Raw genomic sequence first — 9,817 nt, 5'->3', positions numbered from 1 at the left:
CTTTATTCTGAATCCAGGGGGAATTTAAATGGTTTTTGACTGATAAATTCTTATAGTAGTGTTAAATCTCTATAATTTCACTACATAAAGACATCTCTTTATTCACATTGAGTGTATCACAAGACAGCTGACTACACACACACACACACACACACACACACACATACATATCAAACTTTGAGATTCAGACACGTTTCTTGCTGTATCTGGGAGACTGAGACTTTGATCCTTTTGTACAAAAACTGAGTGTATACATCATTCTGAGGGAAGAATCCGGGCACAATAGGCTTAACCCAATGTGAAACTTTACTTATTATTGGAAGTGAGAGTTTGTCATAGATCCTATTGCTTGTCACACCAGTTGTTTCAACGGGTCAGGACCTTGGTGTCCCGGAGGGTCCTAGTATGAGAGAGTGCTATGAGTATTCATGAAGACTGGGGCATAAATTGCCCTACTTTGGGAATCCTGTAGTAAAACCAAAGGAAAAGGTAAAGTGGTATTAATCACAACCCCTCCCACTGCTCTTTAATGGATGGTCAACTGCACAGCAGAGTGGGAGAGTGGGAGAGTGAGCATGCAGAACAGAGGAAAGAGTGGAGGAGAACCAGTGGACTTGTCAAGCAGAGCAGAGTCTGGCTCCACTGAGGTGCTCAGTGAAAAAGTGACACTGGCCTTGCTGACACAGAACTACAAACACACATATTAGGAAAAGTTGCCCCAATAGCAACTACTAAGACACACTTACAGGGGACATATACAAACACCTGTAAAACACCCTCTACAAAGTCCTAGACATGTGTTAGGAGGAATTCTGAAGGAGCCAAGGTCCTCAATCTGTAGATATAGGATGGAAATTTCTGATCAATTATTTCCATATGAGGTAAAATCAAAGAAACTCGGTAATGCATATAAACACTATACAGTTTGTTAATAATTAATAGACATGGAGAAAAATAAACCAGAAAATACTCAAACCTTATTTCTGTTTCTTGTAACTAGGATTAATATGTCTATATATGCCTTTATATATGTGTTAGGTAGTTAGAATAGGAAAAATGAGTCCAAAATGGCGATGGCTAAAAGACAAAGAAGGGGAAAAGTCCCTGAAAATGGAACAAAAGAAAATCCAAGGACCCAAGTGAGAACCTCCTGGCTAGCCCAATTTGCACAAGGCAGGCTCAATTGGGGGAGGAGATAAAATGTACACAAAGAGGAAGCCAAGATGGACTGAGGCCTCTTCTTTTGGGTAAGTCCACCCTTACACCTCGAGGATGTACTTTCCTTTGCTTGCCAAACAAAACTCTGAGCTGTAACAGAGCTGTAACACGGGCCCACCATTTCAAATCTTTGCTGCAGTGAGAGAGAACTGAGGAAATTACACATTCCTCCGACATATATGTAACTTAATTATTAATATTTTTGAAGAGTCAATAAAATCATGCTCCTGTTTATCCCTGTTTATCGTCTATTTCTTCTCTTTAGATGCATGCTCCTTCCAGTTATCACAGCTATCCAGTTATCACTACATGAAGTGATATTAGCACACATGCAATCAATACAGTGTGTGACAGTATAAGCTTTGAAATGAGACAAACCTCTATCTGAATGCAAATTTAATAAACTGAACTATTATCAATATATTAAGCTGACTCATTTGAAAAGACTCTGATGCTGGGAAAGATTGAGGATAGAAGGAGAAGGGGGCGGCAGAGGATGAGATATTTGGATGGCATCACCAACTGAATGGAATCACCAACTGAATGGATGTGGGTTTGGGTGGACCCCGGGAGTTGGTGATGGGTAGGGAGGCCTGGCATGGTGTTGAAAAGAGTCGGACACAACTGAGCAACTGAACTGAACTGAACTATCACCATAGGCAGTCCTTTATTGGCCAGCTCATGCCATGACTAATTTTTACAAGAGTAATTATCACCAGCTGTCATTATTCATGATTTCCTTGTCTTAATTATATTATCTACACACACATTATATATATATGTGTGTGTGTGTGTATAACTAATTCACACACTGTTTCTGAGAATTAAGCAAAATACTGTACATAGAGTGCTTTTAGGTGGCACAGTGACAATCCACCTGCCAATGCAGGAGACACAAGAGAAATGGGTTCCATCCCAGGGTTGGGAAGATCCCCTGGAGGAGGAAATGGCAATCTGCTCTAATACTCTTGCCTGGAGAATCCCACGGACAGAGAAGCCTGGTGGGCTACAGTCCATTGGTTTGCAAAGAGTTGGACACGATGAGCAACTGAGCACACACAGTGCAGTGGGCTTTTAATATAAATGGCATATATCAACTGCTTGATGAATATCAGTCTTACCCCTTATGTGCTTTAGAATCTGCTGTGAACTAGATTTCTGGCTTGTTGCAATTAGAGTCAACCAAAATCCACATATGCAGTTAGAACCTACTTCATTTTCTGGAGCTCATCTTGCCAGTTAGAGGTTAAATATAAGACTTTATGTTATCATTCATGATTAAATGTTCTCTCATTCAGATCCCAATTCTGTCTTCCATTTTACTGTCAGTAAGTGATTGCTTGTTTCTCTTGATTCCTGTGCCTCGTTCCACAATTGACCTTTGGGGTTTCTGCTTTGCCTCAAGTGTTTTTGATTACTGTGATGACTGGAATTAATCATTCACTGACAATGTCCACAAATGAACTTTCACAAAATCCTGCAGTGATCCAAATAAATTTAATATTATTTTCACTCCATTTCACAGAAGAGAGAATTGATACACAGAAAAGCTAAGAAACTTGTTGGAGGTCCCAAGGCTATAACTTGCAAAATGGGATTGTTAACCTCAGCAATACGTGAACCATGAACTTCCAGATATTCAAGCTGGTTTTAGAAAAGGCAGAGAAACCAGAGATCAAATTGCCAACATCTGCTGGATCATGGAAAAAGCAAGAGAGTTCCAAAAAAACATCTATTTCTGCTTTATTGACTATGTCAAAGCCTTTGACTGTGTGGATCACAATAAACTGGAAAATTCTGAAAGAGATGGGAATACCAGACCACCTGACCTGCCTCTTGAGAAACCTATATGCAGGTCAGAAAGCAACAGTTAGAACTGGACATGGAACAATAGACTGGTTCCAAATAGGAAAAGGAGTACGTCAAGGCTGTATATTGTCACCCTGCTTATTTAACTTATATGCAGAATACATTATGAGAAATGCTGGGCTGGAAGAAGCGCAAGCTGGAATCAAGGTTGCTGGGAGAAATATCAATAACCTCAGATATGCAGATGACACCACCCTTATGGCAGAAAGTGAAGAGGAGTTAAAAAGCCTTTTGATGAAAGTGAAAGAGGAGAGTGAAAAAGTTGGCGTAAAGCTCAACATTCAGAAAACTAAGATCATAGCATCTGGTCCCATCACTTCATTGGAAATAGATGGGGAAACAATGTCAGACTATTTTGGGGGGCTCCAAAATCACCGCAGATGGTGACTGCAACCATGAAATTAAAAGACACTTACTCCTTGGAAGAAAAGTTAGGACCAACCTAGATAGCATATTCGAAAGCAGAGACAATTACTTTACCAACAAAGGCCCGTCTAGTCAAGGCTATGGTTTTTCCAGTAGTCATGTATGGATGTGAGAGTTGGACTGTGAAGAAAGCTGAGAGCTGAAGAATTGATGCTTTTGAACTGTGGTGTTGGAGAAGACTCTTGAGAGTCCCTTGGACTGCAAGGAGATCCAACCAGTCCATTCTAAAAGAGATCAGTCCTGGGTGTTCTTTGGAAGGAATGATGCTAAAGCTGAAACTCCAGTACTTTGGCCACCTCGTGCGAAGAGCTGACTCATTGGAAAAGACTCTGATGCTGGGAGAGATTGGGGACAGGAGGAGAAGGGGGTGGCAGAGGATGAGATGTTTGGATGGCATCACCAACTGAATGGACATGGGTTTGGGTGGACCCCGGGAGTTGGTGATGGATAGGGAGGCCTGGCATGCTGCAGTTCATGGGGTTGAAAAGAGTCGGACACTACTGAGTGACTGAACTGAACTGAACCTTAGCTCTCTGGCCCTAGTGCATTTACTTTTAACCATTAGGGTATGTGATTTCTCATAAAATACTCAGCATATTCCCTATCATTAAGGCACTCTAGATGAATGCAGCACTCCAGATGGTCAAGCTGATTTAGAAAAGGCAGAGGAACCAGAGATCAAAATGTCAACATCCACTGGATCATTGAAAAAGCAAGAGAGTTCCAGAAAACATCTACCTCTGCTTTATTGAGTACGCCAAACCCTTAGACTGTGTGGATCACACTAAACTATGGAAAAGTCCTCAACTTATGGAATACCAGACCACCTTACCTGCCTCCTAAAAACCTGTATGCAGGTCAAGAAGTAATGGTTAGAAACAGATATGGAAGAGCAGACTGCTTCCCAATTAAGAAAGGAGAATGTCAAGGCTGTATATTGTCACCCTGCTTATTTAACTTATATGGATAGCACATCATGTGAAATGCTGGGCTGCATAAAGCACAAGCTGAAATCAAGATTGCAGGAAGAAATATCAACAACCTCAGATATGCAGATGGAAGCACCCTTATGGCAGAAAGCAAAGAACTAAAGAGCCTTCTGATGAAAGTGAAAGAGGAGAGTGAACAAGTTGGCTTAAATCTCAACACTCAAATCAAAGAAGATCATGACATATGGTTCCATTACTTCAAGGCAAATAGATGGGGAAACAAGGCAAACAGTGAGAGACTTTATTTTGGGGGGCTTGAAAATCACTGCAGATAGGTGACTGCAGCCATGAAATTAAAAGATGCTTGCTCCTTGGAAGAAAAGCTATGACCAACCTAGACAGCATATTAAAAAGAGACATTACTTTGCTAACAAAGGTCCGTCTAGTCAAAGCTATGGTTTTTCCAGTAGTCATGTATGGATGTGAGAGTTGGACTATAAATAAAGCACTGGGATGACCCTGAGGGATAGGATGGGGAGGGAGGTGGGAGGAGGGTTTAGGATGGGGAACACATGTAAACCTATGGCTAATTCATATCAATGTATGGCAAAAAATACCACAATATTATAAAGTAATTACCTTCCAATTAAAATAAATAATTTTTTAAATGAAAACCAATAAAGCCTGTAAGTGCATATTTTTAGGAAAGAAAAAAAAAGGAAAGAAAGCTGAGCACCAAAGAATTAATGGTTTTGAACTGTGGTGTTGGAGAAGACCCTTGAGATTCCCTTAGATTGCAAGGGGATGAAACCAGTCAATCCTAAAAGATATCATTCCTAAACATTGATTGGAGGGACTGATGCTGAAGCTGAAACTTCAATACTTTGGCCACCTGATGTGAAGAAATGACTCATCTGAAAAGACCCTGATGTTGGGAAACATTCAAGGCTGGAGGAAAAGAGGACAGGAGAGGATGAGATGGTTGGATGGCATCAGTGACTCGATGGACATGAGTTTGAGCAAGCTCCAGGAGCCTGGAGTGCTGCAGTCCATGGGATTGCAAAGAGTCAGACATGACTGAATGCCTGAACTGAACTGAGATGAATGTAGTTATTCTTTCACCATTTTATGTTTACTAGTCAAGTTTCTTTGATGCTTTCCATAGTCTTTCTAGGGTTGCTAATCTACACTGAACCTTCTCATTGCTTGATTACCTCTTTTTTTTTTTTTTTTAACTTTCAGTCTTCATTTGATGCCAGACACCTCACTACTGCTTTGGACACTGGATTATCATCTCTTCCCAAATTATTATTTCCTAATTATTTGGCTAGCCATTGGAGATGTGACTCCAGTTTGCTTTCTTTCCATGTAAACCAGAACTAGTTGTTTATTTTCAAGTCACCCATTCGGCTGGTTTCACTGCTGCTGGAAAAGTCTTCTTTTAACCTGTACAGAGTAGTTATTTTTTCTGTACTTAGGATCACATCCATTCTTAGTTTCCTAAGACCCAGCTACTAGAATTATTGCTTGCAGGAAGCCTTCAGCTGTTCCAACCTACGGTGACTGCCTCAGTTCTAGACATCCTCCTAGCCCCCAATTATACCAATTTCTAGGCCAGCTCACACCTAATAATGATTTGTGTAGGAGTAAGATGATCTAGCCACCTTAGCCTAATTTAGGACAATTGTTAAAGGCTATTATACCTATAGGATTTCTAGTAAAGTTGCTTGAAACTATTATTGGGTCTGTATCACAGCTGATGTCTCCTTCTAGAAAATTCATCTTCTTTCCACAGAGTCTATCCCATGGTTAATCTTTAATAAACATATCTTCTTTCATCTTAGAGGCTGTTTAATGCAGGAGCTCATCATATCAACATCAATACAACACAACTGGAGCTTCCCTAGTGGCTCTGACATTAAAGAAATTGAAAGTGAAGTTGCTCTTTGCGGTCCCATGGACTATAGCCTACCAGGCTCCTCCATCCGTGGAATTTTCCAGGCAAGAGTACTGGAGTGGGTTGCCATTTCCTTCTCCATGGGATTTTCCCGACCCAAGGATTGAACCCTGGTCTCCAGAATTGCAGGAAGACACTTTACCATCTGAGCCACCACGGAAGCCCATTAAAGAAACCACCTGTGATGGAGAGACTTGGGCTGGATCCCTGAGCTGGGAAGATCCCTGGAGAAGGGAATGGCTACTCACTCCAGTACTCTTTCCTGGAGAATTCCATGGACAGAGGAGTCTGGTGGGCTATGCTTATTGGAAAAGACCATGATGCTGGGAAAGATTGAAGGCAGGAAGAGAAAGAGGAGACAGAGGATGAGATGGTTGGATGGCATCACTGACTCAATGGACATGAGATTGAACAAACTCTGAGAGATGATGAAGCACAGGGAAGCCTGGTGTGCTGCAGTCAATGGGGTCATAAAGAGTTGGACATGACTTAATGACTGAACAACCACATAATTAATTCATTATTGTATGTCTCTCCTGCGACTTTGAGCTCTTCATTTTTATGGGGTTTCTCCAGTAGTATATGCATATATTCAAGTCAAATTTATATTCCAATGATAATGATAAAAATCTCTCTCAACTTTATACCATAGTAATCTCTCTCTTAATTTTGATCAGACATAGTATAATGCTCGAGTTGTTGTCCACATTATCTATCTGCATTATTTATTTTAATCTCACTGCCTCCTTAATGGAGAAGGCAATGGCAACCCACTCCAGTACTCTTGCCTGGAGAATCCCATGGATGGAAGAGCCTGGTGGGCTGCAGTCCATGGGGTCACTAAGAGTCGGGTATGACTGAGTGACTTCATTTTCACTTTTCACTTTCATGCATTGGAAAAAGAAATGGCAACTGACTCCAGTATTCTTGCCTGAAGAATCCCAGGGACAGAGGATCCTAGTGGGTTGCCATCTATGGGGTTGCACAGAGTCAGATACAACTGAAGCGACTTAGCAGCAGCAGCAGCCTCCTTAATGCATTGCCATATGTTTGCAAAAATGTCATTTCACAAAAACTGCTCTTGTCAAGATTAGCAACTATTCTGAATCCTATATTCACTTTCTGTTTACTGTATTTGAATTTAACTTTTAAGCACAATTTTCTTCTCTCAAACCATGTTAATTTTTAGCATCAGGAGTACCTTTCTTTTCCTTTTTTTTTTTAATTTTTATTTATTTTTTATTTTTTAAATTTTAAATCTTTATTCTTACATGCGTTCCAACATGAACCCCTCCACCTCCTCCCACAACATCCTCTGGTTTCATTTGATTTCTACTCTATATCTCCAGCTATTCCTTTTCTGTCCTTTTTATGATTCTTCTTTAATGATTTAAGCATCACTACGAACAAAGCTGATGGAGGTGATGGAATCCCAGTTGAGCTGTTTCAAATTCTGAAAGCTGATGTTGTGAAAGTGCTGCACTCAATATGCCAGCAAATTTGGAAAACTCAGCAGTGGCCACAGGACTGGAAAAGGTCAGTTTTCATTCCAATTCCAAAGAAAGGCAATGCCAAAGAATGCTCAAACTACCACACAATGGCACTCATCTCACATGCTAGTAAAGTAATGCTCAAAATTCTCCAAGCCAGGCTTCAGCAATATGTGAACCGTGAACTCCCTGATGTTCAAGCTGGTTTCAGAAAAGGCAGAGGAAACAGAGATCAAATTGCCAACAACTGCTGGATCATGGAAAAAGCAAGAGAGTTCCAGAAAAACATCTATTTCTGCTTGATTGACTATGCCAAAGCCTTTGACTGTGTGGATCACAATAAACTGTGGAAAATTCTGAAAGAGATGGGAATACCAGACCACCTGACCTGCCTCTTGAGAAATTCTTGAGGAATTCCACCCGTGACAAGGTCATGCGGCAGAGCTCTGATGGCAAGGCTAATCAGACCTCAGGTTTTCTCCCTGGAATTTCCTGAGCATCCACCCCTCCAAAAATAAGAATCTGCCTGCTTTTCCACTCTTCTAATATTCTCTGGAAAAAGTCAAATCAGGGCTTTAGCCTTCTGCATTTGAAAGGGATGTTTCAGTTAAACCCCCTCTGATAACTCTCTAGCTTGCCTAACAGGTGCCCCCATACCTCTTACAGCTTGTGAATTGCTTAAAGCCCCCCAGCTGTGAGAGGCACAAAGCTTAAAAGCATCTTAAAGATACAGAGCCTTTTCTAAAGAGTTAAAAATCATATTGGTAGAGGGTTTCACTGTTGACTCAATGACTGCTGCCAGGCCTCCATATTCTTTATCTTTTAGGCACCTGGGAGGATGTTAATCGATGTAAACGGGATATGGAAAAAGATATATAATAGTTTTGATGTTAGCAACACTAGACTTTTGAGTTAATTACTTTTCTTTTGTTATAAATCACTGTACTCCTTTCACTTGTTATAAACTGCTGTATCTTTGCTATGTAAGAATGTAACTTTATTTAGTGCTTTCTGAGAATGGCACCAGCCTTTGGGAAGGTCAACACAAATAAGTCTTCTGGTTGACAAACCCTTATCAGAAAAAAGGCTGTAAAATGTTAATTGGCCCTTTTGGCTGGAAGATGATGTAAATTACCTAAGACTTGTGTATACAATTAGGTATGCAGAGAGAAAAGTCTGGTTTTGATGAGTCTGGACTGCTAACGCTGCATAACTTTGTGTTACCCATTGATCTCCATGTTTTATCAAAGTATAAAAGGCCCTCTGAACAATAGAGGACGGAGAAAGTCACTGGACTGGTTCCCCTCGTGTCTCTCTCTCTTTCTTTCCCTCTCCCTCCTTTTCCGCTTTACTTTAATTTCAGGCTGAATTCCCATCTGGGGCATGGAGGCTCGCCAAGTCTACTTACTTGCCCTGGCTGTTAAGACCTGCATGAAAGGGAGCCGAAGGCGAGGCACCCTTAGATATTCAAGTAAGCACCGGTGACCCAACGTAGATGGTGCAAATTCCTTGTCTGGAATTTTATTGGTCTTCCACGTAATCCAAGTTTTTCAGCCCTCTTTCTCCACTTAATTTTCCTACTACACTATTTCTTCCTAATCTAATCTTATATTAATAAATAAGTTTTTTCCTTGCCAACTCCGTCCACCCTTTGAATTCCATGGATCCACTGTGGCTGGACCCCGGCGTGTATGCAGGTCAGGAAGCAACAGTTAGAACTGGATATGGAACAACAGACTGGTTCCAAATAGGAAAAGGAGTACGTCAAGGCTGCATATTATCACCCTGCTCATTTAACTTATATGCAGAGTACATCATGAGAAATGCTAACAAGCTGGAATCAAGATTGCCGGGAGAAATATTGATCACCTCAGATATGCAGATGACACCACCCTTATGGCAAAAAGTGAAGAGGAACTAAAAAGCCT

This window comes from Capra hircus, chromosome 21, assembly GCF_001704415.2.
Source record: "Capra hircus breed San Clemente chromosome 21, ASM170441v1, whole genome shotgun sequence".
In the NCBI taxonomy this organism is placed as follows: domain Eukaryota; kingdom Metazoa; phylum Chordata; class Mammalia; order Artiodactyla; family Bovidae; genus Capra; species Capra hircus.
The sequence above is the reverse complement of the archived record's forward strand: the minus strand, read 5'-3'. Positions refer to the sequence as shown.